This window comes from Hylobates moloch, unplaced genomic scaffold, assembly GCF_009828535.3.
Source record: "Hylobates moloch isolate HMO894 unplaced genomic scaffold, HMol_V3 SCAFFOLD_3, whole genome shotgun sequence".
In the NCBI taxonomy this organism is placed as follows: domain Eukaryota; kingdom Metazoa; phylum Chordata; class Mammalia; order Primates; family Hylobatidae; genus Hylobates; species Hylobates moloch.
The window spans coordinates 63416928-63425931 of record NW_026652278.1 but is presented as its reverse complement, the minus strand read 5'-3'; the positions used below and the strand labels follow the sequence as shown (position 1 = coordinate 63425931).

General features: G+C 40.8%; 1 pseudogene; it reads left to right on the top strand.

Moving 5' to 3' along the window:
* The first annotated feature begins 4948 nt into the window (after window positions 1–4948).
* Window positions 4949–5068, top strand: LOC116466247 (U2 spliceosomal RNA; annotated as a pseudogene).
* The last annotated feature ends 3936 nt before the right edge of the window (window positions 5069–9004 follow it).

Here is a 9004-nt window from a genome sequence, read left to right as displayed (position 1 = left end):
AACCCAGGAGGCGGAGGTTGCAGTGAGCTGAGATCGCACCATTGCACTCCAGCCTGGGTGACAGAGCAAGACTCCGTTTCAAAAAAAAAAAAGACATTAATCTTTGTAGGCCCACATTAACCTTTGTAGGCCCACGTTAACCTGAGCCTACAAAGGGCCAGATTCATCAATGTCACTGTCTTTCTCCTCCACATTTTGTCGCACTGGAAGGTGTTCAGGGGTAGTATAAGGCCTGGAGTCATCTCCTATGATAACAATGCCTTCTTGAATACCACCTGAAGGATGTGCCTGAGTCTGTTTTACAGTTACCCATTCTTTTTATAAGTAGAAGAAGTACACTCTAAAAGTATGTTACAATAGATACATAAACCAGTAAGATAGTTTATTTTCATTATCAAGTATTATGTACTGTACATAGTTGTATGTGCAATTGTGTGAATATATATGAGTGGCAGAGCAGTTGGTTTGTTTACAGTAGCATCACTACAGACATGCTGAGTCATGTGTTGCACTATGATGTTATGTTACTGTATTATAGTCCATTTTCACACTGCTATGAAGAAATACCAGAGACTGGGTAACTCATAAAGGAAAGAGTTTTAATGGACTCACAGTTCCACATGGCTGGGGAGGCCTCAATAAATTTACAATCATGGCAGAAGGCACCTCCTCACAGGGTGTCAGAAGAGAGAATGAGTGTCAGCGGGGGGAAAAGCCAGACTCTTATAAAACCATCAGATCTCGTGAGACTCACTCACTATCAAGAGAACAGCATGGGGGAAGCTGCCCCCATGATTCAATTATCTCCACCTGGTCCCACCCTAGACACGTGGGGATTATGGGGATTACAATTCAAAGTGAGATTTGGGAGGGGACACAGTGCCAAACCGTATCAGTTACCTACAAAGTCACTAGGTGATAGGAATTTTTCATCTCTGTTATAAGCTTAAGAGACCACTGTCATATAAATGATTGACTAAAACATTGTTATGCAGCAAATTACTGTTCTGGGAAACAAGAATTTACCCATCTCATATACTAAGTATATCGTTTAGTTTTAAAATGTACTGTATGTTATGCTGTTTTAACATTTAAAAAACCTTTCTAGGCTGGGTGTGGTCACTCCTTCCTGTAATCCCAGAACTTTGGGAGGCTCAGGCAGGAGGATCCCTTGAGCCTGGGATTTGAAACTAGTTTGGGCAACATAGTGAGACCCTGTCTTTACAAAAAATTTTAAAAGTTAGCTGGGTGTGGTGGTGTGCACCTGTAATCCTAGCTACTTGGGAGGCTGAAGTGGGAGAATTGCTTGAGCCCAGGAGTTTGAGGTTATGAGTACCACTGCACTCCAGCCTGGGTGAAAGAATGAGACTGTTTCTTAAAACAAAACAGAACAACAATAAAAAACTTTTCTGGGTGGGGAGAGGCTGGCCAATTTTTAAGGATGGCGAAGGGCTCAAAGGAAAGCTTGCCTTTGGTATGCAGACTAACCAATCCAGAGATCTGGCCTGTACACACCAGGAGGTAATATTCACCTGCCTTAATTATCTCAGGGCCAGATACCAGGTAGCTAGGGACCTCTCCTTAGAGCCTGTCCAAATTATTTAAACAAGCCAATCCTGCCCTGCCTTGCCTTCCTCGCAGGAACTCCAATAAAGGCCGTGGCCTAGGCTCTCACCTTGCTCCAGCCCCTTCTGCCTCCTGACTGAAGCTGGTGCTTCCCTGTGTGGCCCTGCATGGTGTGACATGCCTCCTGTTTCTAGGATCTGTGAGTACAGTAAAGTTTGTTTTCTTGAGCCTTTCCTATGACTCCTCTCATGGGCACACCTGACTGACCATCACATAACAGAACACAGAATACTAAGAGTGGGACAAACAAACAACAAAAAAAGCAAAACCAACCCAACAATTAATTGAGAATAAATAAAATTTTATTTAATGAATAAAGAAACAGTCCATCACATCCTCTAAATTGCCTTTAAAAACATGCAGCTTATATTAAATTCTGATTCATAAATTTAATTTTTATTCTTCTAATTGCAAAATTTCCAAACAAAACACAATCCCAACAAATCCTTAAGAAAGCACGACTAGGGAACAGCAACGGGTGTCATGTAGATGATGTGTTCTACTAGAATACAATACCATGTGCCTTCTGAGGAAGGATGTGATTTATGCTCGCAGACATTTTGGCTTAAATGATCACTGGTTTTCAGTTCCACAGAAGGTCTTCACATGCATGATGTGGAGCAACAGAGATAAAAGCCAAGATCTGTTAATTGCTTTCTAGTAATGGAGGCAAAATATACAGTTTATGCAATGCATGCATTTCAAAATAGCCACTATAATGGCTTTTGCATTAAGATTTCAATAACCAAAAAAAGTACTCTAGAAAATAAGTTGACTCCAGCTTCCTGAGATGGAAGCATACCATGTTTGTGAGCCTTCTGAGGCCTGGTGTGTTTTCAAGTGGGAAGAACTCATGCATGGAGAGGGAGAAAAAGCGTTACAAGGTGTCACTTGATTTGGATTGAATTAAGTCAGCTGTGGGTGCTCCACGACTCTTTACTTGAAGTGTGTGTGTGTTTGTGTGTGTGTGGGTGTACATCATTTGTCAGTCTTTATGTGGATCAACAGGATTAAGTTCAGACTTGATGTAGCTGAGAATGCAAAAACAGAGACCAAAGGATACGCTTATTTTTTTGAGGGTCCACGTATACCAGGTATTCTAAAGCTGATTCATTTCAATGTAAGGCCACTGAGATGCTGGCATGGGATGTTTCTTCATTAGGGTTTGGGACAGTACTGTGGAATTGTCCTGAACTACTTATGCCAGAAAGGAATATAGAAACTCCCTTGCTATTTCTCTGCACGGTGGAGTCATCATTTCCACTAGCTTCAATCATATTCGCAGGAGTCAAAATTCCCCTAGGCTATTCTGCCTACGCTGAAGTAAATTTCCCTGGAATCTCCCTACAGAAAGCAGACAGGATATTTCTTGAAATCCATTTGATTTTTCTTTAGGTTTGTCCATTTATTTCTTTGCTGCATGCCATCTTGGAAGACAAAATCCCATCACTGTGTACTACCCTTCTAAGGAAGGACAAAGTAGTGGGCAGGAAAGAAATGTGAACTTTTTTTTTTTTTGAGACGGAGTCTCACTCTGTCGCCCAGGCTGGAGTGCAGTGGTGGGATCTCGGGTCACTGCAACCTCTGCCTCCGGGGTCAAGCGATTCTCCTGCTTCAGCCTCCCAAGTAGCTGGGACTACAGGCGCGCGCCACCACACCCGGCTAATTTTTGTATTTTTAGTAGAGATGGGGTTTTGCCATGTTGGCCAGGATGGTCTCGATTTCTTGACCTCATCATCTGCCTGCCTCGGCCTCCTAAAGTGCTGGGATTGCAGGCGTGAGCTGCCGCGCCTGGCCAGAAATGTGAACTTTTTAAACAAGTTAACTATTTACTTTGGAGAAAAATATTTTAAACATTAAAAACATTTTTTAAAAATATATATTTAAAAAAACTGCTACCACTTTTTTGGGGAGGGTTGTCTAAACTCTTCATAAATATTTATTTATGCATTTATCCTACCCTCCATCCTCAGCAAACCTCAGTACTTTGCTCATTTTACAGATAAAGAAGCAGAGATCTCAGAGTTATGAAAATATTAGAGAATCTATCTAAACTCATTTGAATGACTAAAATCCTCCTTAGAATTCACCTAAGAATTTATAGACTGGGAAGCTTTCCTAATGCTATTAAATATTCTACAAATTTTTATCTGGACAGGGAGATGATGAAAAGAGAAGATTAGGTCAATAAATTTAATGCTAATTGTTGCAAAAACTAAGTGAAAATCATAAAAGAAGATAAGGTGTCTCTGAAATCAAAATACTAGAAACATCTTTTACCAATATTGTGTTAAAATATAGTTGCATTAAAATTTTCTCATTTGAATTATTTTAGGATTTTTACTGCCCTTAAAACATATAGTAAAACTTTTATACTGTATACATATTTAGTCATCTTTTGGCAGTGACAACTATAGTCAATACTAGTATACATTCACTGGATTCTTACAGCAGTAATCATGTGGAAAGTACAGGGATCTATCTCTTGTTTGCTGATAACTCATTGAATCTGTGTAGAAACATTGGATTTTTTGGAGTTTTGGAATATTGAGCAATTACTTTTACCATGCTAGCTATATACAAATAATTTACTTTTCTTGTGAGTATAAAAACACCTCTTATTGTAACAAGACTATATTCAAATCTCCATGAATTTCCAGTCCAAACTGTGCTTGCCCATCTTTAAATCCCATTTTTTAATGTGTCTTTGTTTTCAGTTAAGAAGCATTTAAGAATGAAAACCAAAATCCAGTTATTTTTCTGTTGCTGCAGAGCTATTTTAACCAGGTTATAACACATACAGTAATTTATACAATATAAATAAGAATCATTTATAAAAATTACTTTTAATTGTCAAATAAGGCCCAGGGCCGTGGCTCACACCTGTAATCCCAGAACTTTGGGAGGCCAAGGTGGGTGGATCACCTGAGGTCAGTAGTTGGAGATCAGCCTGGGCAACACGGCAAAACCCCATCTCTACCAAAAATACAAAAAAAATTAGCCGGGTGTGGTGGCACATGCCTGTAATCCCAGCTACTTGGGAGGCTGAGGCACGAGAATCACTTGAACCCGGGAGGCAGAGGTTGCAGTGAGTCGAGATTGCGCCACTGCACTCCAGCCTGGGCAATACAGCAAGACACTGTCTCAAAAAAAAAAAAAATCAAATACATTTGTACATTTAAAAATTCGGGAGGCTGAGGCAGGAGAATCGCTTGAACCCTGGATGTGGAGGTTGCAGTGAGCCGAGATCGCATCACTGCACTCTAGCCTGGGCAATACAGCAAGACTCCATCTCAAAAAAAAAAAAAGAAAAATTGGTCCAGTTGCTTCTTGGCCTTTTAGCTAAGATCAAGTGTAGTATCAGCTCTTATCAGTTCTAAGAAATAAAAAAAAAAATTGGTTCATTCATTACCAAAAAGTAATCTTTAAACCTGGAAACTATAACTTTCTACATTTTAAAGAAAAATGTACATTTATTTCAGCCCTAAAATACTATTGTCAAATAATGTTGAAATATTTTAATTTTTATTATTAAACAGTTTCTATTCACTTATATGTTAAAATCTTCTAGCAAATTAGTGTTTATAGCAGTACAGCCATTTTCAATACTCTCAACACTTATGGCACAATTCTCAGAGGATTGAAAAGTATGCTCTTTCTTTATTTCTTGCAAGTTCAAGGCTATTTCTCTTTGGAATTTGAAGTGGCTATTATGTGCATATTAACCAAAGGCAGCTTGTTTATGATTCTATAATACCAAGTATGCTAACTAATATAATTAGACAGAAATAAGAGGCAAACATATTTTTAGCAAATATGCAATTTTTTTGCACTGCACAGATTTTTAAAAACATGATATTAGCAACCTTTTAGCATACTGATGACCACTGCATTGTCAAAGTTTAGAAGATGCTTGGAAGGCCGGGCGCGGTGGCTCACGCTTGTAATCCCAGCACTTTGGGAGGCTGAGGCGGGTGGATCACGAGGTCAGGAGATCGAGACCACGGTGAAACCCCGTCTCTACTAAAAATACAAAAAATTAGCCAGGCGTGGTGGCGGGCGCCAGTAGTCCCAGCTACTCGGAGAGGCTGAGGCAGGAGAATGGCATGAACCCGGGAGGCGGAGCTTGCAGTGAGCTGAGATCGCGCCACTGCACTCCAGCCTGGGCAACAGAGCGAGACTCCATCTCAAAAAAAAAAAAAGAAGAAGATGCTTGGCATTCTTCAAGCAATGCTTCAGTAATGAACTTTCTGAAATATTGATCCACTTAAAACAAGAAAATTCTATTAGTGATTAAAAGGACTTTGACTCTATTGAAGTCTAAGTAACTGTTCATTTACTGGTAAGGCAGGTTGATTTTCAACTCAGCCATTAGTGGAAAGATTTTCAATGCAAATTACCCAAGGACCCTGGAAGGGACCCTGAATAAAGGCTATTATGAGTAAATTTGCTTACATTTATGGTTTCCCTGGCAGTTTTGAGTTTACAATCGACTTATTAATAGCCCACATGCACATAAACTCAAGGTCCCAGCTTGAAAGTACTTTGGGAGCACGTGGAGGAGAAGGAAGAAAGGAAGAGGCTGTGATCAGCAGGAACACTTCGGGTGTCTGAGTCAGTTCCCTCTATTTCCCCTCACAGTTTGATTTTTTTATAAAACTCTGCCAGCAATTTTATTAAATAGAAGTTGATGGGAGGGAGAAAGCAATTGGTTTTAAAAATTCAGCACCTCTGTGAAGTTAAAAGACCCTCGGGCATTTAGAATTTGTTCAACTGGACTGCTTTCTTCTGGATACCAAGCCAAGATGTATGGAACTGGAGTTAGGTCATTGTGGAGCATGAAGCACCCTGGCAGGTCTTGGGGAAGGGATGAGATGGGACAAGTTAGAGCAGTGAGATTATAGAACATGGGGCACAGGGCACCTGGGGAGAAAAACAAAGAATGAAGGCTAGATGCAGAAAGGATCATAGACATTCTAGCTTTGACACATCATAGGCACCAAAAAGGAGGAGGAAGTAGTCTTTTTTCTCTTATTCACTGCTTTGTCTGGTTCCCTGTTCTTGGGACCATAACCCGATCTAGTGTAATAGGTACAGGTATGCCTCGGAGATACCGAGAGCTCTGTCCCAGACAATAAAGCAAGTCACATAACTTTATTGCTTTCCCAGTGCATATAAAAGTTATGTTTATACTGTAGTCTATTAAGTGTGCAATAGCACTGTGTCTAAAAAACAATGTACATACCCTAATTAAAGAATACTTTGACAGGGCACGGTGGCTTACACCTGTAATCCCAGCACTCTGAGAGGCCCAAGTGGGTGGATCGCTTGAGCCCAGGAGTTTGAGACCAGCCTGGACAACACAGTGAGACGCTGGCTGTACAAAAACTTAAAAAAATTAGCTAGGTACTGTGGTGAGCTCCTGTAGTCCCAGCTACTTGAGAAGCTGAGGTGGGAGGATGGCTTGAGCCTGGGAGGCAGAGGTTGCAGTGAGCAGAGATGACACCATGGCACTCCAACCTGGGTGACAGAGCCAGACTCTGTAACAACAACAAAACAACAACAAACCAACAAAAAAAACTTTACTGCTAAAAAGAAATGCTAACCTTCACAGACTTATAATCTTTTTGCTGTCAGAGGGTCTTGTCTTGATGTTGATGACTGCTGACTGATCAGGGTGGTGGTTGCTGAATGTTACAGTGGCTGTGCCAATTTCCTAAAATAACAGCGAAGTTTGCTGCATTGATTGACTTTTCCTTTCATAACTGATTTCTCTGCAGCATGCAATGCTGTTTAATAGTACTTTACCTGCAGTAGAACTTCTTTCATAATTAGAATCAATCCTCTCAAATCCTGCTGCTCCTTTATCAACAAAGTTTATGTTATACTCTAAATTGTTTGTTGTTATTTCAACAATGTTCATAGCATCTCCACCAGGAGTAGTTTCCATTTCAAGAAACCATTTTCTTTGCTCAGCCATAAGAAGCAACTTCCGATCTGCTCAAGTTTGATCATGAGATGGCAGAAATTCAGCCCCATCTTCAGGCTCCACTTCTAATTCTAGTTCTCTTGCTATTTCCATCACATCTGCAGTGACGTGTTCCATTCAAGTCTTGAACCTCTTGGTCATCCATGAGGGTTGGAATCAAATTCTTCCAAACTCCTGTTCATGTTGATATTTTGGCCTTCCATGAATCATGAATGTTCTTAATGGCATCTAGAATGGTAAATCCTTTCCAGAAGCTTTTCAATTTACTTTGCGCAGATCCATCTGAGGAATCACTGTCTATGGCAACTATAGCCTTAAGAAATGTGTTTCTTAAATAATAAAACTTGAGAGTTGAAATGACTCCTTGATCCATGGGCTGGATCAAGAACGGATGTTGTATTAGCAGGCATGAAAGCAACATTAATCTTCTTGTACGTGTCCATCAGAGCTCTTGGGTGACCAGGTGCATTGTCAATGAGCAGTAATATTTTCAAAGGAAACTTTTTTTCTGAGTCTCAACAGTGGGCTTACAATATTCAGTCAATCACACTGTAAGCGGATGTGCTGTCAACCAGGCTTTGTTGTTCCATTTATAGAACACAGGCAAAGTAGATTTAGCACAATTCTTAAGGGCCCTAGGATTTTCAGAATGGTAAATGAGCATTGGCTTCAACTGAAAGTCACCAGCGGCATTAGCCCCTAATGAGAGAGTCGGCCTGTCCTTTGAAGCTTAGAAGCCAAGCATTGACTTCTTCTCTCTAACTAGGAAAGTCGCAGATGGCATCTTCTTTCAATACAAGGCTGTTTCATCCACATTGAAAATCTGTTGTTTAGTGTAGCCACCTTCATCAATGATCTTAGCTAGATCTTCTGGATAACTTGCAGCTCCTACATCAGCACTTGCTGCTTCACCTTGCACTTTAAGGTTATGGAAATGGCTTCTTTCATTAAACTTCATGAACCCACCTCTGCTAGCTTCCAGCTTTTCTTTTTTTTCTTTTCTTTTTTTTTTTAGACGGAGTCTCGCTCTGTTGCCCAGGCTGGAGTGCAGTGGCAGGATCTCGGCTCACTGCAAGCTCCTCCTCGCAGGTTCACGCCATTCTCCTGGCTCAGCCTCCCGAGTAGCTGGGACTACAGGTACCCACCACCACGCCCAGCTAATTTTTTGTATTTTTAGTAGAGATGGGGTTTCACCGTGTTAGCCAGGTTGGTCTCGATCTCCTGATCTCGTGATCCACCCGCCTCGGCCTCCCAAAGTACTGGGATTACAGGCGTGAGCCACTGCGCCTGGCCTTACTTCCAGCTTTTCTTCTGCAGCTTTCTCACCTAGCTCAGCCTTCACAAAACTGAAGAGAATTAGGACCTTGCTCTGACTAGGCTTTGGTTTAT